Source organism: Microcaecilia unicolor, chromosome 13 (genome assembly GCF_901765095.1).
Source record: "Microcaecilia unicolor chromosome 13, aMicUni1.1, whole genome shotgun sequence".
Lineage (NCBI taxonomy): Eukaryota > Metazoa > Chordata > Amphibia > Gymnophiona > Siphonopidae > Microcaecilia > Microcaecilia unicolor.
The window spans coordinates 68,966,851-68,988,498 of NC_044043.1; the positions used below are offsets into that span (position 1 = coordinate 68,966,851).

Genomic DNA, 21,648 nt, shown 5'->3' on the forward strand with positions numbered 1-21,648 from the left:
TGTTGATTCCCGTGCAGTTGTTGACTGAGCCGAACCAAGGTTCTCATGCCAACAAAATGAAGCTTAGTTTAGTTAAAGTACTTTGGGCCCAACCCGTCCAATGCCTTAAAAGGATATCTATATAATCCAGGTGCCTGCATTATGCCCCCCTTGCACAGAACATACATGTGTAAGTATATATTACCCATGAAAGTGCCAGCAGGGCACCTAAGAGCTTTTCTGTAACAAGTGCACCTAACTTACAAAGTGTATAAATCTAAAGACAGGGGGCTCCCAATTACGCATGTAACTAACAGAATGCATAAATTATGCACATTGCTATGTTTCTACTCGCGAGGAATGGACTTTCCTGAACATTATATTGATCTAACTTTGTGGGAGTAGCCGGGTTTGAAGGGGGAGAAGGGTTTCGGGAAGGGTGACCACTGAAGAAATTACAGTGGACACAGCTATACGGTAGTGCATTATATTTGGGGGAGGGAGGGGGAAGGGTTTGGTTATTGGGTAAACTTTGGAATGGGGGGGATTGGATTTATCAGTGCAGCGGTATTGTTTTTTAATTTGTGGTATTGTTTATTACTTTCCTTGCTTTCTAATTGTTTTATCCGTTTTCGCATCCTGTTCAAACTTCTTCTACTAACCTATAAATGTATTCACTCTGCTGCTCCCCAGTATCTCTCCACACTTGTCCTTCCCTACACCCCTTCCCGTGCACTCCGCTCCATGGATAAATCCTTCTTATCTGTTCCCTTCTCCACTACTGCCAACTCCAGACTTCGCGCCTTCCGTCTCGCTGCACCCTACGCCTGGAATAAACTTCCTGAGCCCCTACGTCTTGCCCCATCCTTGGCCACCTTTAAATCTAGACTGAAAGCCCACCTCTTTAACATTGCTTTTGACTCGTAACCACTTGTAACCACTCGCCTCCACCTACCCTCCTCTCTTCCTTCCCGTTCACATTAATTGATTTGATTTGCTTACTTTATTTATTTTTTGTCTATTAGATTGTAAGCTCTTTGAGCAGGGACTGTCTTTCTTCTATGTTTGTGCAGCGCTGCGTATGCCTTGTAGCGCTATAGAAATGCTAAATAGTAGTAGTAGTAGTCTCTTGTAACCAGAGCTAATATTGTGATGTCATAATGCCTCAGGCCACCAATAAGAGCCAACCTCATCAGTGATGTCACAATGGCTTGATTGTCCTATACTTGGCTCACTTTTATTACATAGCTCTTTGAGCAGGGACTGTCTTTCTTCTATGTTTGTGCAGCGCTGCGTACGCCTTGTAGCGCTATAGAAATGCTAAATAGTAGTAGAAGTAGTAGTAATCCTCTGTTTCATTAAAAAAAAATGTTCTGAATAAAGTTTTATAGATACAAAAATAATTCTGCACATATTTCTGCACCTGATATTTTGTCCGGCCTATGGCTGGTGTAGCCTGGGGGCACATGAATGATAGGGATGCCATTACTGGGTTACACTAGGATTCTATAATATAACCTTTGCGCCCAGATGCTGTTGGAATCTGATCCTAACATGTGTCCCCAAGGCACCTAAATGGAGGTGATCAGGTATAGAATTTACCCCCTAACCCCAGGATCCTATATATGGCGCTTGAAATTCCACACGGAAACTAAAGCGTATTCTTTAACAATACACATAAATCAGCGATATTATCTTTGGAAGACTCAAATAGAGGCTGTGACAGGAATCATACCTAGATGAAATCGCATAAATGAATGATTGCAAATCATGTAAAGTCAAATAATCTCTATTTCAGTTTGCAAAAACATAATTTGAAACGATTAACATGTGGTTCTAATATCAAAGACATATCTATCAGTATTTGTAACCCGTCGGGTCTCTATTCTATCCTCACCCTTCTCGATCTGTCTGCTGCTTTTGACACTGTTGATCACAGCCTACTCCTTGATACACTGTCCTCACTTGGCTTTCAGGGCTCTGTACTTTCCTGGTTTTCTTCTTATCTCTCCCATGGTACTTGTAGTGTATACTCTGGTGGATCCTCCTCCACTTCTATCCCACTGTCAGTTGGTGTACTTCAAGGATCTGTCCTGGGACCTCTCCTTTTCTCCATCTATACTTCCCTTGGCACTCTGATCTCATCCCATGGTTTTCAGTATCATCTTTACGCTGATGACTCCCAGATCTACCTCTCCACACCAGAAATCTCAGCCGAAATCCAGGCCAAAGTATCAGCCTGCCTGTCTGACATTGCTGTCTGGATGTCTCAGAGCCATCTGAAACTAAACATGACTAAGACTGAGCTTCTTATCTTTCCCCCTAAACCAACCTCTCCTCTTCCCCCATTCTCTATTTCTGTGGATAACACTCTCATCCTTCCTGTCTCATCAGCTTGTAGCCCTGGAGTCATCTTCAACTCCTCCCTTTCCTTCTCTGCACATATTCAGCAGACTGCTAAAACCCGTTGTTTCTTTCGCTATAATATCACCAAAATTCGCCCTTTCCTTTCTGAGCACACTACCAGAACCCTCATCTACACTCTTATCACCTCTCGTTTAGACTATTGCAACTTGCTTCTCACAGGTCTCCCACTTAGCCATCTCTCTCCTCTTCAATCTGTTCAAAATTCTGCTGCACGTCTAATATTCCGCCAGTGTAGTTATGCTCATATTAGCCCTCTCCTCAAGTCACTTCACTGGCTTCCTATCCGTTTCCGCATACAGTTCAAACTCCTCTTATTGACTTATAAGTGCATTCACTCTGCAGCTTCTCAGTACCTCTCCACTCTCATCTCTCCCTACATTCCTCCCCGGGAACTCCGTTCACTGGGTAAATCTCTCTTATCTGTACCCTTTCCTTCCACCGCTAACTCCAGACTCTGTTCCTTTTATCTTGCTGCACCATATGCCTGAAATAGACTTCCTGAGCCGGTACATCAAGCTCCATCTCTGGCCGTCTTCAAATCTAAGCTAAAAGCCCACCTTTTTGATGCTGCTTTTAACTCCTAACCCTTATTCACTTGTTCAGAACCCTTATTTTATCATCCTCACTTTAATATTCCCTTATCTCTTATTTGTCCTGTTTGTCTGTCCTAATTAGATTGTAAGCTCTGTCGAGCAGGGACTGTCTCTTCATGTTCAAGTGTACAGCGCTGCGTATGTCTAGTAGTGCTATAGAAATGATAAGTAGTAGTAGTAGTAGATACTAACAAGCAATTATCAGCACTAAATGGCATTGAGATTTATGTGTACAACTCGCTTAAGCATATTCTGTAATGTAGTGAGCCTAAATTCTAAGTTGCATAGTTGAAAAGGAGGTGTGGCCGTGGGTGGGGCATTGTTATATAATACACCCACTGCACCTAATTTAGGTGTCAGGATTTACACCAAGTAAAACATAGCCTAAATGGACGCGACCAAGTTTGATCAGGTGGCAAACCTCTCGGAGTATTCTATATACCATACATAACTTTAAGCCTATCCTATGAAATATAGGTGTACTTTTTTTCCTGCGCGGAATTTTCAGGCACCATATATAGAATCTAGCCCTAAATGTCAATGTCAACACCTTAAGGGAAACTCTCTTACATACAGGGAGCCAATGAAATTCAGTCAATACCAGCGGGATATGCTCTTGAAGTCCTATCGGCCGGGACATCTTCTGAACCAGATTCAGATGATGATTTAAAACTCAAATAAAGGAAATGACAGTAATCCATATGAAAGCCAATGGAAGAGTATAGTAGTAATCTAGCAAAACCTTCATCAGTGATGGATCTGACGTGATGGGAGTGGAATGGTGTTCAAATTCAAGAAAGTAGGAAATAAGTAGAAATGAATCCACAGAAGCTAAAGCCAAGATCAGCGAGGATCAAGCAAGATTAGTGGTGGTGGGTCCTGGTGGTCTTTGCCAGCAGTACCTGTAGATTCTTCCCTTAAAGATGGAATAAGTGTCAGAAAACAAATGGGAGATGTTACTTGCTTGGTTTGCTTGTCAGCGGGATTATGTGTGAATGGAACAGAGCTGGTTCAGGGGAGGGTATCTGGCTGCCCACAGAAGGAAGGATTCTGCTTCAGATTTAAAGTGCTTCCTCTGAGGTTTGGTGAGGGGTTATTCTGCTTCCCCCAGCCCCTTAATGAAATAATGAGGAACAGAGTAATGCTGGATTAACCCTTTGGTAGGTCCTATGTAAACATGCATGTTGGGGCCCTGTCCCCATTATAATATGAATACATAGTAACATAGTAGATGACGGCAGAAAAAGACCTGCACGGTCCATCCAGTCTGCCCAACAAGATAACTCATATTTGCTGCTTTTTGTGTATACCCTACTTTGATTTGTACCTGTGCTCTTCAGGGCACAGACCGTATAAGTCTGCCCAGCACTATCCCCGCCTCCCAACCACCAGCCTCTCCTCCCAACCACCGGCTCTGGCACAGACCGTATAAGTCTGTCCAGCACTATCCTCACCTCCCCACCACCAGCCCTGCCTCCCAACCACCGGCTCTGGCACAGACCGTACAAGTCTGTCCAGCACTATCCCCGCCTCCCAACCACCAGTCCCGCTTCCCACCACCGGCTCTGGCACAGACCGTACAAGTCTGCCCAGCCCTATCCCAGCCTCCCAACCACCAGCCCCGCCTCCCGATCTTGACTAAGCTCCTGAGGATCCATTCCTTCGGCACAGGATTCCTTTATGCGTATCCCACGCATGTTTGAATTCCGTTACCGTAAAAACTGCTGCAGGCAGGACCTACATGATTCTGTATGTGAAGGAGGAAACAGCAGGTAAGAAGGACAATGCACCAAAGGGTGGGGAGAACAAGCAGACCTCTGTGGGCAGTCCTGGATATGGAGCCCCATCCCCGCGGTTATCGTGGGTCCCTATCCCCATGTCATTCTCTTCCGGCAGCTGAAACCACCTCCCAGAAGAAGGAACACTTACACCATCCTCCTAATTCTATATATAGCGCTCAAAATTGTGTGTGCAATGTACTTGCTTAACGAGCCAACAACAAACGATCATTGGTGCTACTTAGCAATAATTGGAATTTATGTGCACATCTGTATAGTCGCTATTCTATAAAGATATGCACGCAAATTTTTCTGTGTGATCTGAGAAGGGGGCGTGGCCATGGGAGGGGCATGGGTAGGTCAGGGGTGTTTCTAGGATTTACATGCAGCGCTATATAATTATGGGGGGGGGTGGGGTCTGTGCCTAATTTAGGCATGAGGATTTACAGCAGGTTCAGTTGCTGTATATCTTCGTGCCCAAAATTGGGCGTGGATCCTGGCGCTAAATTTTGTTCTGTAAATGGTGCCCAACTTTGAGCACCGTTTATAGAATAGCACTTAGCGTGCATTTTTTTGGCACCCAAATTTGAGTCCCATATGCACAGCTTGCAGCAGTGTCCCCAACCTGCTGACAAGGTTAGCCTCCACGCATGCATGCAAACTGAGCATGCACAAGGGCTGGGGCAGCAGCACAGGGACCCCCACTGCCGCCGACTGCATAGGGTGTAAGCATTCCTTCTGCTGGGAGGAGGTGTTTGGCATATAGGGCTTGTGGATTTCTGCCAGCTACACCAACGGAGCACTGAATTTGGGTGGACCCTGGCACTGCTGTGCTTGGATCATCCTGTGGTCTAAAAGCAGTGTTTTGAGAGATGGCTCTAGGGGACCACAAGCTGTTAGACTAGGTCAGTGCTTCTCAACCCAGTGCTCAGTGCATACCAAGCCAGTCGGGTTTTAAGGATATCCACAATGAATATGCATAAGATAGATTTGTATGCACTGACTTCTTGGTATGTAAATCTATCTCATGCATATCCATTGTGAATATTCTGAAAACGTGCCTGGCTGTGTACAGTGCAACTCTGGAGGATCCTAACTGCAGGGAGGTGACTTAAAGTGCTTGTGAGATCTAGGTTTGAGGTTAGCATCTCCACATTTCAGAAAAGTGTGTGCCAGTGGGCCTAATCTTAAGCAGGGATGTGCTGGACGCAGCTCTAGGGAATCCCTTCTTAAATAATTTAATGAAAACGCAGAGTCTCCCAGAGAGGAGAGTGGTTGACCACAGCCCCTTGATATGAAACTGGTAACAGCTCACTGATCTTAAGCATGCTTTATTTTTTTTTTTTTTCAATGTTCCCTCACCTCCGCTTCCTGTGGGAACTGGAGGGGAAATTCTCCTGCTTAAAGTAAAATGAAAAGAGGAAGCAGCCACTTCCTGAGCCCCCTAAATGATGCAGCAGAGAGCCACTTCCCCCACCTCCACGCTGGCTGGTTGTGACTGGGGTACCGGCTGAACTCTTAACAGCAGAGAGGAAGAGGAAGGCTTGGTGTTTATCTTACCTGGGAAGTACTGCCCATACCCTGCCTCACTGTGATGAAGAGGATGCAGAGTTTCTTGAAGGCTACGTGATACTGCGGTTCACCAGTACTTCACAGCTGTTTCCAAATTATGGTATGGTCTTAACCTTCCCACCATCATGTCTCCAATTTTGTTCAAATTTTATCTGTTGCACGAGTCAGGCATTAAACAAAGTTTCCCAAAATTTGAGGTCTCTAACTGCAATAGTTGCAGATCTAGACCCCCTTTTCTGAAAGGTTGTCAGTCCATGAGCGCGCGACATTTACCAAAATGCCATTTTTGGGGTCTAATAAAATCCAAACACATTTATAAGAATGGTTAAAAAATTCAAATCCTGTACAGTTTTTGATGCTAATTCTGATGAAATACATTTTAACATTATGGATGCAAAATCCAGTCAAACAAGTTGACTCAAAGTGTGCATCAAAATTGGTCGTGACTCATCGGAACATATTTGGATCAATATTCAGACCGCAACAACTTCCATGCAAACAAAGATACGGGTTTGAAATTTTGAACAAGCATTATGCTTGTGCTGGACATAATACTACCAGATTTGCAACTAACCAGCATCTATAACCGCCCTGCAGGATCTCTTCAAAGTTGGCACTGTCAGCGCAAATGGTAAAATATACCAAAGTTCAAAGCCAATTATTAAAAAAAAGAGTCTGCCTGAATGAGCTTGTGAACAGTATCATCTGAAAGAGAAAATTGTGCTGTACAACGTTGATATGTTTTTGTTTTGCAATGCCACCATTAAGTAGCCATTTACTCAGGTCAAAGTATGTTATATTTAGTACGCTTGATGCGCTAATTTTTCTTCATTTCTAGGAAACTGAGTCTTAATAGTCGCTTAAAAGTATTGATATAATTATTTATTCATTCGTATTTTATTTGTTGATTGTCCAATCGTTTATTGTGCGCTGTTATGGTGGATTGGAAACGTTTGTGAAACGTCAGTTGAACAGAAAGATGCTTTCATAAACTTTTTGCATCCTCATGGTCCCGCTACTTCATTTTATTGGCTGGTAAGACGCGATACTTGCTGGATCCCAGAACAACTTATCATTTCTGTTATTCCAGCTCCATCAGTGACATCATCTGCTCTGATGAGACTGTACCATTGCTGTGTCCCTGCAATGAGTACAACATCTAATTCTGTCACCAGGAATGCCATATAGAGAAGTAGTGATCTTCACTTTATTTCAGGTGTGATTTGTGAAAGAGCCACTGATGAACTACTAGTGCATTTACAAATCGCAGTGGCTGTAATCACGAGGGGGAGGGGCGAATGTAAATTTCAATCTGGGTAAGGAGTCCCCAGTGGCGTTCCGAGGGGCGCTGACACCCGGGGCGGATCGCCGATGCGCCCCGCCCCCCCCCCCGTGCAGCGCGACCCCCCCGGCGAAAGAACCTCCCCCCCGGGTGCACGCCGCTGGGGGGGGGGGGTGCCGCGCGCCGGTCAGCGTCGTTGGTTTCCATGCTCCCTCTGCCCCGGAACAGGTTACTTCCTGTTCCGGGGCAGAGGGAGCATGAAAACCAACAACGCTGACCGGCGCACGGCACCCCCCCCCCCCCAGCGGCATGCACCCGGGGTGGACCGGCCCCACCGCCCCCCCCTTGATACGCCACTGGGAGTCTCTATTCCTCCCCTCCTTCCCAGTTTTAGTATCCCTTCTCTTTCTTCTTCCACCCTATCCCGGTTCTAACATCTGTCCCACCCTCACACAACTTCCTGCTTCTGTGAGGGTGGGACGCATTACAGCGAAGTCCCAAAATCCCGAGGCAAGCTGAATCAATTGAAGCAGTGCCGCTACCGGTAGCAAGAGGGACCACAGACAGAGGGAGAGGGTAGAAGGAGAAAGGGAAAGGCCACTGGAACCAGGATTGGGGGGGGGGGGGGAGGAGGAAGGAATGGGAACAGATGTTGTAACCGGGAGAAGGAGGAAGAAGAAACAGAAAGGATGCTGAAATTGGGAAGTGTGGGGGGGGGGGGGGGGGAGGAATGGGGACAGACACTGGAAACAGGAGAGGGTAGAACCAGGAAGAAGGGGAGGGAAGGAAAGGGGACAGACACTGGGAAGGGAGAGGAAAGGGGGCAAATGCTGAACCTATGAGATGAGGGGGAAAGAGAGGTGCTGGATCAAGTGATAGAAAGATGAAGGAGGTGCTGCTCTACTGGATGGGGGGAAGGGAAGGACAGACATACAAGAATAGGTGCTGGTAGCAGGAGTTAAAGGGAAAGGATAGATGCTGGACCAGTAGAAGGGAGAGAGAGAGAGACTGACACTGGAGGAGAGGAAGAGAGGAGGGAAAGACACTGGACCCAAGAGGGAGATATAGAGGCAGGCGCTCGTGCACTCCGCTCCATGGATAAATCCTTCTTATCTGTTCCCTTCTCCACTACTGCCAACTCCAGACTTCGCGCCTTCTGTCTCGCTGCACCCTACGCCTGGAATAAACTTCCTGAGCCCCTACGTCTTGCCCCATCCTTGGCCACCTTTAAATCTAGACTGAAAGCCCACCTCTTTAACATTGCTTTTGACTCGTAACCACTTGTAACCACTTGCCTCCACCTACCCTCCTCTCTTCCTTCCCGTTCACATTAATTGATTTGATTTGCTTACTTTATTTTTTGTCTATTAGATTGTAAGCTCTTTGAGCAGGGACTGTCTTTCTTCTATGTTTGTGCAGCGCTGCGTATGCCTTGTAGTGCTATAGAAATGTTAAATAGTAGTAGTAGTAGTAGTAGGAATAATCAAACGGCGCCGGCGAAATAGATTGCCGGTGATCTATTTTGGTGGCGCCGCAAACAGTTGGCCGAACCGTATTATTGAAAAAGATGGCCGGCCATCTTTTTTTTCGATAATACGGTTTGGCCCGGCCAAATGCCAGAGTTTGCCATGTTTGAGATGTCCGGTTTTGTTTTTCAGCAATAATGGAAACAAAAAGTGGCCATCTCAACCCCGGCTAAATCCAATGCATTTGCTCGTGGGAGGAGCCAGCATTTGTAGTGCACTGGTCCCCCTGACATGCCAGGACACCAACTGGGCACCCTAGGGGGCACTTCTAAAAAAAAATATATATATACACACAAATAGCTCCCTTACCTTGGGTGCTGAGCCCCCCAAATCCCCCCTAAAACCCACTCCCCACAACTCGACACCACTACCATAGTCCTTATGGGTAAAGGGGGGCACCTACATGTGGGTAGAGTGGGTTTTGGGGGGGGGGGGTTTGGAGCGCTCAACACTTACCACCACAAGTGTAACAGATGGGGGGGGGATGGGCCTGTGTCCGCCTGCCTCAAGTCCACTGCAACCAACAAAAACTGTTCCAGGGACCTGCCTACTGCTGTCAAGGAGCTGGGTATGACATTTGAGGCTGGCAAAAAAGTTTTTTATTTTTATTTTTTTAGTGTGGGAGGGGGTTGGTGACCACTGGAGGAGTACGGGGAGGTCATCCCCCATTCTCTCCGGTGGTCATCTGGTGAGTTGGGGCACTTTTTTGAGGCTTGGTCGTGAAAATAAAAGGACCAAGTAAAACCAGTGAAATACTGATTAACGCCGCTTTTTGTTTCCATTATCCGCAAAAGCCGGCCATCTGGTAGCCACACCCATGTCCGCCCATGTCCCGCCTTCGCTACGCCGCTGACACGCCCCCTTGGACTTTCGCCGGCTCGGCAACGGGAAAGCAGCGATGTCAAAAAAGCAGCTTTCGATTATACCGATTTCGCTGCTTTTGAGAGACCTCCGGCCATCTCCCGATTTATGTCGGAAGATGGCCGGCGATCACTTTCAAAAATAAGCCCAATAGTGGGCTGGTTGGGGGGGGGAGAGGGAGGAAGAGAGCGAGAAGGAGATATTGGCCCAGGGTAGAGAGTAAAGGTAGGGGTGTGAGGTGTGGGACGAAGAGAAAAAAGACAGGAAGACAGAAAAGAGATATTTGGCATTTAGAGAGCATAGGGAAAGGGACCCAGAAGAGTAGTGCTGGACAGAGAGGAAATAGGGACAATGTTGGACATGGGGAGGGAAGCTGGCCACAGGGGAAGGGATATGGACTGCAGGACAGGTCAAGATAGGGACGCAGAGAAGAGGTGCTGTAAATAGAGGAGGATAAGGTCACAGAGAGCAGATGTTGAATGTGGAGGGAGATAGAGACAGGGATACAGAGGGGAAATGTTGGACAGGACAGATAGGGATGCAGAGGGAAGATGGATGGTGGACATGGAGAGAGAAGAAAAGTCAAATGGACAGGAGACCATGCAAAGACAGGAACCCCCCCCCGAAAATCAGAAGAGAGACACCAACACAAATAGAAAAATTAAATGCTCAGACAACAAAGGTAGAAAAAAGTATTTCATTCTGAATTTATTGATTGGAATATGTCAGCTTTTGAAAATGTATGCATCACTATTGCGTCTGTGCTTACTCAAGTGCCTCACGTTTTGACACAACGGTCTTTTTTAAGACCAACTTTGTGTTGCCATTTCAAGCCTTCTTATTAGACCATTAGTCTTTCCTTAAGACATAAGACTCCTGATGCAGGCCATCAGGCCGAAACACAGCGTTGTGTCGCGTCATTTCTAGGGAAATATTAATAAACTGTGTTGATTTTATCATTAATTATTTGTTTGGTTCCAGTTATTTGGACAAGCCTGGTTCACTTTTCCCACTCCTTTTACTTCTGTTGGCTTTTGAAAATGCACATTTCTGGTATTCTGCATTTCAGTTTCTTTTTCTTTGTTGTGTACAGAGTCTGACTTCCTGAGGTTTCCAGTTCACTTTCTTGCCTTCATACCTCAGTTATTGATATATGGTCCCTTGTTTCAAATTTGTTGAGGGTCTATCTGGGTTTTGTGTGTGTGACTGAGGCAGTGATTCCCAAACTTTTTACTATGGTGGAACCTTCAATTTATGTAAACATATATATTCATACAAACAGATTCTACAATCCAATTTCTTAAAGACCCCTGGAGAGAGTTTGAAGATTGGGTTCTGCAGAACCCAGTTTGGGAATCATTGGACTAAGATGTGGTATTTTGCTAGCATGTAGTGCCTGTGTAGAGATCTTGTTGCAGTCATATTTATTTTGTGGTTTTTCACTAAGCAGTGTATTGGTGTTTTAGGGCAAGGTATAAGGTTGTGGCTTTTTGACTTGGTGCTGTTAAGGTATGGCAAGGTTCTGAATGTGTTTTTACACAAATTTGTGCATAGTGTTTTGTAGTGGAGGGATTGTATGTTGACCTTACTGAGCTGACACCAAAACTTTAATTTTAGTTTGTCATAACATCAGACAGGGTTCTAGAAAATGTTGCAGAATTTGTTGTGTGTGGACGTGTCTGATCAAGATTAGATTATGAGATACTGGCAGATGAGGGATCTTTAAATACTGTACAGTTGAATTGTATGTACGTGGTTTAGTATTGTGTTTGAAATAATAGCGTTTAAAATATGTAACAAGTCATCCATGAAAGCACGTGAAGGCATTACTTGTCAATATGATTAACCAGCAGCCCTTCCTTGTGCTTCAGTCTCTTCACCACCATTTCAAATGTATACATTGAATTCACTGTGAGAAAAACTTCACACATTGACCTTCAGTTTCACTTATTGGGGTGGTACCTGTCACTGTTCTGGATGGAGAGAGTCCAAAGATCACCCGTTTGAGTTGACGTCTCACTTGTTTTTTTTGGAAGAGCCCATCTACCCTACTCTTTGGACTCTCTCCTAGCTGGTGCACGTAGGGACTGAGTTTTCCTTCACTTTGTGTGGTTGTCTACTGTTCTGGATGGGCCACCCTTGGCACCTCTGCACTGTGGTCCAGCATATTCCTTCCCTCCACTACTCCCTTGTTCATCAGTTTACTTAGTCCCTCCCCCCCATGCTTTTCAACTACACTGTGCAGCTAAGATGCCCTCAGGCAGTTGGAGCAACCCGAGGTTCATGAAGAACCTGTTGACCTTGTAGTTCCCATTCTCATGAGCCAGCAAAATCAACAGGCTCTTTGAGGGTCGGAGGGGAGAGAGAAAGATGTGTGTGTGAGAAAGAGAACGAGAGGTCAGATGGGCTGCAGGCAGATGGGAGAGGTAAGAGGGAAGGAAGTCAATTGGCAGCAGGCCTCTAAAGAGGCACAGGCATCATCTACTGACACTTTGTTTAATCCACTTTAATTCAGTTGACTGAGACCTATATATATTTACTGAAGTTTGAACTGTTTAATTTTCTGTCACTTTATTCGTTGGCATTTGATGCCTTTTATTAAATTTAGATATTAAGATATATATTATCCTCAACTATTTTGCTGATCTTTCTTTCTGCATGTTGTCAGACAATGAAGGACTCAGGCCCTGCCCTGGTCCTGCCTCACCCCAGCCCCACCCACTTTAGCTTCCCCAAACAACTGAGCCACTGACCCCCTATGGACTGGGGCCTGGCTCCTTGCATATAATAGGATGTGCTGTTAATCTCACAGCAGCCTGGTCATCTAGAGGACATACAGGAAACAGCAGGGCAAGGCTGATGCTGACACCTTCAGTTTTGGTACTCTGTATTGATTAATCTGAGTTCCACAGGCAAAACAAATGCAGAGTATTTGCATATAATATGGGCAGTGAGCACCTCAGTCCTTCCCTGCAGCAACACCTCTTCCTACGCCAGTACTGAGACCCCCCCCCCTCTCACGCAGCAGTGTCAGCGCACCTCAGAACTGTTCTGTAGCACCCCCTGCCATTGAAGCACTGAACCTCCCCACCCCTAGTAATACCAATGTGCCTCAGCCTGCCCTGCTATTTCAACAGTGAGGATCAAACACCCAACTCTCTCCGTGCACCTTACTCCTACCCTCCAGCACCCCGTGCTATTCCAGTACAAATTCCCCCCCCCCCCCCAAACGTATTCACACAGAGCTCTGCCAATATATTTCTCTCCTACCATTCTGGCATCCCCACAGAGAGCTCTGCCAGTGCCCTTGCAGAAGCTCCTGCCATTCTAGAACCGAGATCCGCATGTTTAGGGTGAACGGAGATGGGAGGGGATGAAGATGACCAGGGAAAAGGGGTAGAGGCTATAAAGGAGACAAGTGTGGGTATCTGTAGAAGGCAAGGAGGGGTGTCATAGTAAAGGATTTGTGAACCTTAGGAGCCGAGGAGGGCAGAAAGTGACTCAAGACTGCAGCGAGGACAAGTAGCCTTTGAAGGCTGGTTGGCAGCGTCTAACCCCCATCTGCTTGCTGATGCTCTTTAAGGCCTTCAGAAGCAGAACAGTCAGACGCTGATTAAATTTTAAATATAGCTACTGGATTTTTCTGTCTTAGTTCTTTGTGATGTACCAAAGTGAAAAAATAGCCCTGGCACTTCCTCAAAGGGGTCTTGGCTCTGTTACAGGCTATATTCTGCCTTGTCAGTATGCCTGAGCCCAAAATATCCTAGCTCCAACTAATGCAAGCGTTACATAATCTTGGAAGGCAGGGTAAGGCTGTGATATGCTTTCCCCTCTCTTCCCCACCCCTCAAAGACTCTCTCTGGACTTGGATTCTTAATTGGGGCTGTTGTAATACAACAGAAACAGAGTTTGACCCAGCACAAAGAATGAGTGAGCAGAGCCCCGAAGAAGGAACTGGGCTATTTGGTCTCTTATCTGTATTAAGTTTTATTTATTTATGAAAAATATTTCTATCCTGTGCTGGCCAACATTCTTATAATGAGCTAAGTAAGACAATACTAGACAATGATAATCAAACTTTTCATAAAATATATACATATACTCCAACCATATCATCTTAAATTCTTTCTACAAGCAAGTACTTAGTCATTTAATTAATTCTTACCAATCAAAATCAATATATAGATGGTTAATTGACTATTTGTTTACCGATATGGTTTTTTTAAAGCATTATTATTACTATATATATATATTGTATTGGAATGAATAGGTAGGTCTATTCTATTTTTGATGGAGTTGCTTTCCTAATATTTGCTTATGTAATTTGTATTTCATTGTAAACCACTGTGACCTGTAGAAGCTAAGAGGTATAGTAAATAGTAATAAACATAAACATACCCTGGGATTATTGGAACAGCCATTGCTGCCTGTGCAGTGTTTGGGGGAATGAGGATTTTAAGACTGTTGGACTGATTTCAGCTTGTCAGGTCCTCCTTTGATACTCTTGTAAAGGGCTGGTTCTAGCAAATTTAAAGAAAAAAACAACCCTCTTCTTCAGACAATTTTGTTGAAAGTTAAAAAAAAAAAAAAAAAGGCATCTCAGTTAGAACTAAGGCTTGGATACTGTACTCTGAGCCTTCATGTGCAGGTACCTGGTGATTTCCTGTTTCGTTTTATCATATATTCCCTCTCAATTTACTTTACTGCGTCACTAGGGGACACATACCAGGGCTTCTTCTTAAATTCATCCCATAGGTGTCACCATTTAGTGACTGGCATCCCCATGATGAAGCCTTGCAGCATCCTCTGTGCAGGCCGTCCTGAGAACTGAACCCAGATATGTCTCATCCTCTCACGGCCAGGGACAGATCCCTGCATGGGCTTACTGGACCCAGACCCAGGGGCCCAAAGTTCTGGGGGGAGCCCTTCTCATTATCAAGGCTAGCTTTGCATAGGAGCTTACCTGTACAGTCCAGTGGTTGTGTTTTTCAGGAACATGATAAATCTATGCATAAATTCTGCTGAAACCCTGACGTTTACCATTTATAATAAATTACAGTTGTGAAGGGGGAGGCGGCCCCAATGTGTTAGTTGGCCCAGGGGCTCACAAATTTATGATCCATCTTGCTCATGGCATCACACAGCACTGAGGCTGAGCCATGGGCCAGCCTTAGTTACTCAACGTTATAGAGAAACTCCATTTATACATTCTTGTTTCTCCCAGACATTTACACCCCCCCACCACCACCACATGTACACACACCTCCTCTCCCTCATCACACACATATAGGTACACACCCCTCTTATAGCGCATCAGCCATTTCTCACCACACACACACACTTGCTCACTTGTACTTCAGCTAGTGATTCATATTTATGCAGCAGGTGAAGGAAACATGGATCAGTCATATTAAGTGACCTCTCCAAGGGTCTTGAGCCTGTACCAGCTCCTGGCTCCAGTGTGAGACACCTATGTCTCTTTATAAAATACTACGAGCATAAGTGGCAGAGATGTGCTGCCTTGCAGGAGTGGATACTTACTGTGAGATGAGATCTGATTGGTTCAAGTGTCGGTGACATCATAAATGAATCAGACATTAGCATGCGGATCCTGAGCTCTTATACTAGTAAGGGGACCCCCCAGGATTACAAATAATATTATTTTGTTCACATCAAAGATCCACAAATAATAAAGCAGGAATCAAACAGTATCTGAAACCTTAACAACAACTCTGCGCCATGAATAGCAACATAAATACTTTGCCCTTGATAGCGATCCAGGGATTGCCAAATACATGCAGTTCTGTCCCTCAGTAGTAGTTTTTCAGCTGCAGCCTGTTGACGTTTGTGCTTGTGGCACACCAAGCCACCACAAGGTGAAGTCAAGCATAGCGTTGTCTTTCCAGTGTAGCAATATGATTTTATTGCTATCGCTATTAAGATATTGCAATTGGGAGAGGGACGAGTCCAAACCTGCAACTCGCCAGGCAATTATATGATAAGTCATGGTCTTATTTATTTTGAAGTTTGCCTGGATCTACCTTTTCTCAGCATTAACATATAGGAAGAGTGCTAACATCGGTATGAGAGGACCAACAGCCATCTTGACCATCTTTTGTGACTTTGGCTACTTTAATAGGTATCCATATGACTGTATGTGCTAGGAAGTAAAATGTCTGAGTGAGAGAGGCTGAGTGTGTACATCTAAATGGTTTTTGTCCAAAAAGTAGCCGAATGAGCAGTGGTTAAGTTTTCCCGCAACATCACTTTCCCAAACCCTTTGGATACCCAATATGTTTGATCCTTCTCCACCCTTTAAAATTTTAAAGAAATTGGAGGCTGCACCCTTCCCTGATAGCAGCTTGCAACAAATATCTCTACAAACCAGTCTTCATCCCATCTCTCTACAACTCTAAGGTAGGAGGACAGACAACATGGTAACTGAAGCCATTGAAAAGAATACCTTATCAGGAAGTTCAAATATGTGTTGTAATTCCAACTCTTTCCTCTCTAAAACCTGCTCAACCTGCCTCTGGTGACCACTACCACTCTCCAGGCCGCATACTGCTGTTTCTTCTGCGTTTCGTCTGCGCTTACTGGGTATTGCCACAGTTCCCAGTTGTGGATCGCCTTGCCGAGAACTGTTCGTACCACTCTGGTCCATCTCAGCATCTGGATTACCACCGTCCATCTTGGTCTTTCTTCCCTTTCCCTTTTCCTTCTTACCTTGTTCCTTCTCCCCTGTCTAATGTCATTGTAATTGATTCACCTGTGCATTGTAAGCCACTTTGAGTCTGCTTCATGTGGAAAAAAGTGGGGTATAAATGTTCATAAATAAATAAATAAATGTATCTGCTCTGTGCCAAAGGTGCCAGTTAATCAGGTGTTCATCTTCACAAGCTTATTATTCCATAAATGCATCTGTGGAGACAAAATCTTCTGAGTTTACATAGAGATCAATAATTGTGTAGACCGTCAAAACTGGATATGATTCTAAGACTGTGTCAAGAGCCTGGTAGGACCACAGGAATTTGGGGAATGAACTTTCTCTCTAATGCACACCATGATGGTAGACCCATATCCTTGTCCATTCATAACCATTATTCCATAAATGCATCTGTGGAGACAAAATCTTCTGAGTTTACATAGAGATCAATAATTGTGTAGACCGTCAAAACTGGATATGATTCTAAGACTGTGTCAAGAGCCTGGTAGGACCACAGGAATTTGGGGAATGAACTTTCTCTCTAATGCACACCATGATGGTAGACCCATATCCTTGTCCATTCATAACCATTATTCCATAAATGCATCCGTGGAGACAAAATCTTCTGAGTTTACATAGAGATCAATAATTGTGTAGACCGTCAAAACTGGATATGATTCTAAGACTGTGTCAAGGGCCTGGTAGGACCACAGGAATTTGGGGAATGAACTTTCTCTCTAATGCACACCATGATGGTAGACCCGTATCCTTGTCCATTCATAACCAGAAGACACCCTGATACACCCTGAAGCTGTATGATGTTTTTGAAAGTTGGGGAAGTTTATCCCTCCCTGACATATAGTTTAAATTTAGTAATAGTTTTTTTAAAGAGGGGGTAGTTGTTTTCCAGAGGAATCAAACAGTCTAAGTCTTAACTTTGTCATAGAAATCTGAGGAAACGTTCAGAGGAAGCTCGCTGAAAATATAATTAATGTTTGAAATGAAGACCAGTTTAACCAATTTCAATATATGTTGCTTATTAAAAACCAGACTCTGTTCTGTAGGAAGAGAGAATCATATCCTCATGTATTTGATTTTCTCCTCACATCATTGCAATGGAAACTTGGCCATGTCAGCCTTATAAGTAAGGAGTAAAAGTATTATAAGATTATAAGCTGCTCTTTGCATGGGATGTCAAGGGAGGAAAGGAGACACCCAGGTCAGAACATACTCAAATCCCGTGGTATTTTACAAAAGGCTTTGCTGAACATGTAATATAGTAGCATGGGACATGTCGGCTGATAAAGACCTGTGCGGTCTATCCAGTCTACCCAATAAGGTGGCCAGAATTGAATCTGGCACTTTGCGCAGGTTCCACCTTCTTCTTCGTGATTAAACACTGTTATACTTAGGGGCTCATTTTCAAAAGGGAAAAACGTCTAAAAAGTGGCATAGAGCTGCATTTGGACATTTTGCTTGTTAAAACATTTAAATAACTTTTGCAGACGTTTATCTATGCATTTCACTGGGGTGATAGTATCTGAGGATCTGAAGGCGACGAAACAGTGTGACAAGGCGGTGACCGTAGCTAGAAGTTTGCTAGGCTGTATAGAGAGAGGTGTGACCAGCAGAAGAAAGGAGGTGTTGATGCCCCTGTATAAGTTGTTGGTGAGGCCCCACCTGGAGTATTGTGTTCAGTTCTGGAGGCCGGATCTTGCTAAGGATGTAAAAAGAATTGAAGCAGTGCAAAGAAAAGCTACAAAAATGGTATGGGATTTGCGTTACAAGACGTTTGAGGAGAGACTTGCTGACCTGAACATGTATACCCTGGAGGAAAGGAGGAACAGGGGTGATATGATACAGACGTTCAAATATTTGAAAGGTATTAATCCGCAAACGAACCTTTTCCGGAGATGCGAAGGCGGTAGAACGAGAGGACATGAAATGAGATTGAAGGGGGGCAGACTCAAGAAAAATGTCAGGAAGTATTTTTTCACGGAGAGAGTGGTGGATACTTGGAATGCCCTCCCGCGGGAGGTGGTGGAGATGAAAACGGTAATGGAATTCAAAAATGCGTGGGATAAACATAGAGGAATACTGTTCAGAAGGAATGGATCCTCAGAAGCTTTACAAGGTTGTATGATGCTGTGTTTTGCAGTCTTTGGCAAGATAACTATTTTGCATGAGGGTCTTCTGAGAAGACTTCGGACATTGCAGAATACCGCAGCTTGGTTAATTTATCATTCCTCCAGGTATTTGCCAGCCTGTCCATTTCTGAAGAAGCTTCATTGGCTCCTGGTTAAGTCACGTATATTGCTCAAACTCTGCTCTAATACCCTTGTTTGAGTCACCTAGCTCCTGTTTGCATTTAGCAGCAGAATAACATATATGCTTTGCAAACGTGTATTTATTTTATTTAGATTTAGCTTACACTGTTTTCAGAAGTTGTGCAAGTACACTAGATATGACCTTATTGGATGCACAAAGGAGCATGGTTGCAATAACGAGGGCAGATAATCTGAGGATAGGCTATTTGTGAGTATAAATGTCATAAAGAAAGCCTTATATTTAACCCTGAAGCCAGTGGATCTGCACCAGGATTTGTTGGGGGGGGGGGGGGGGGGGAGAGGGTTACTGTATGCAGTCCTTTTACTAAGGTGCACTGAAAAATGGCTTGCGGTAGCGTAGGCGCGGGTTTTGGGTGTGCACCGATCCATTTTTTAGTGTGCCTGTAAAAAAGGCCTCTTTTTTTTTTTTTTTGCTTAAAATGGATGTGCAGCAAAATCAAAATTGCTGCGCGTCCATTTTGGGTCTGAGACCTTACCGCCAGCCATTGACCTAGCGGTAATGACCTACACGCGTCAAATGCCACTTGGCACGTGTCCGTTACGCGCAACCGAAAATAAAAAAATATTTTTCAGATGCGCGTATTACACGCGCACTAAAAATGAAATTACAGCAAGAGCCACGCGGTAGTCGGCCAGTAACTCCATGTTGGCATGCATTGGACGTATGTAGACGCTTACGCGGCTTAGTAAAAGAATCCCTACGTGTTCAAAGTTAGGCCGCCTTAACAGCAGTTGGGCTTCAGTATTCTTCACCAGCTGCAATGCTCTAAGGGCAGCAGCAAATAGGCCGCATAAATTATGTTACAATAATCTAAACGCAGATTAATTAGTGCCTGCCCTGAAACACACTACAGAACTCCTCATCTTCCAGGAATTGGTCTTAAGCAATGCACACTACTATGAGAAAGTAATGTTAATCGTTAACCTAGGAGTACTCCAAGATAGTAAACTTCAGCTTTTGCTAACAATTCCAAATCCTCACTTTCAGCAGTGGGGGAGGAGGATCAAAGAGAAGGATCCTGGGAAACAAAGGACGTCTCTGTTTTATTATAGTTTATGGGTAATCCAGAGCTAATCATTGCACTCACATCATGACATTCCGCTACTACTAATGACTGCATGCCCTCTCCATAACTGGAAAAAGTGCGTATAGCATTGCCATATATATTCAACTATAAGATTAGATTTTTGGGCCCCAAAAAGTGCCCCAAAACTGGGATCTTGTCTTATAGTCGAGTCAGGACAATGTTCTGTCCTTCCCCTCTCCCCCCGCGGTGACCGGCATTTCTCCTTACTGGTAAGCCTGGACGCTGACACAGAAGTAACTGCAAGCGTGGCCAGTCCAGGGCCTTGAGTATCTATATATGCTCAAGGTCTGCCATAGCCAGCAGGCCTCGAACATGAGCAGATGCTCAGAGCTCCAGACCAGCCCTGCTTGCAGTTACTTCTTTGTCAGCATCAGCATCCAGGCTTGCCAGTAAGGAGAAAAGCTGGCCACTTTGGGGGGGGGGGGAGGGGTAGGTGGGGGAAAAAGAGAGAGATGCCGGTAATTGCGGGGAGAGGGGAGGGAAGAGAGAAGTGTCAGTCACTGCAGGAGGGAAGGAGGTAGGAGAGGGAGAGATGCTGGTCACCGCGGGAGGAGGAGGGGCAGGGGAAGGGGAGAGAAATGCTGGTCACTGCAGGAGGAAGAGGGACAGGGTAGAAGGAGAGAAATTCCAGTCATCATGGGGGAGGAATACTTGAATATAAAGCCCTGGCTTCTATTCCCCTTATCTTGACTTATATTTGGATGAGTATCTATTCAAGTATACATGGTATGTTATTTGTACAGAAGTGCTATCAAATTATAATACATCCCACAGTGGCCACAGATAAATATTAAAGCACAGAGCTTCAATTTCTACCAAAGCAAGATGTTAGATTCCATCTGCTACTCATGCCCAGCCAGACAGGAGCAAAACCACTAGAGCACCACTGAACCAACTCCAAGGGACTGCAGCCACCATTGTAAGACGTTATGATGAACAGAATCAAAGACGGGTGATATGTATAAAGCCTCCTCTCCTGGCCCTGAACCAGTCTATCAGACATGGAGGCCATGTCTGCCTTTATGTTTCAACATTTTTATTGACCAACCAATACAGAAATAAAATTTTGCACATATGAATCTACAAAGGCAATTGTCGTCTGTGATCATTATCAGAATCCAACATTATTTCCCCCCCCCTTTTTCTCCCTCCCTCTTCTTTCCAATGATACCATCCAATTGTTTACCCCTTCACCCCTCTCTCCCTCCTGGCTTGTATTCTGATAGCCCTGAGAGATCCCTTTCCCCTTCCTTCCCCCCCCCCCCCCCCCCCGCTGTCTTTTGACTACAGAATATGTGTGATCAGAATTATCTTTAACCTTCAGGGTGTCGCATTATGCCAATTAAGTAGTAAACTACGTCCTCTAGGGCTTAATGCCTCCAGATAAGGGCCCCATATCTGTTTAAAATTTGCATATCTCTTCGGGGAGCCCCTAGCCTCCCGTGCTTGCCATGTCTGCCTTTATAGTCTGTCCATTGATCTGCAGTT

The 21,648-nt window shown here is 44.8% G+C and overlaps 1 protein-coding gene across 2 annotated transcripts in view; it reads left to right on the plus strand.

Moving 5' to 3' along the window:
- LOC115456687 (tyrosine-protein phosphatase non-receptor type 11-like) overlaps positions 1 to 21,648 on the plus strand; it is a 131,725-nt gene that overhangs the window by 11,068 nt on the left and 99,009 nt on the right. The gene's annotated exons all lie outside the window — the stretch shown is intronic.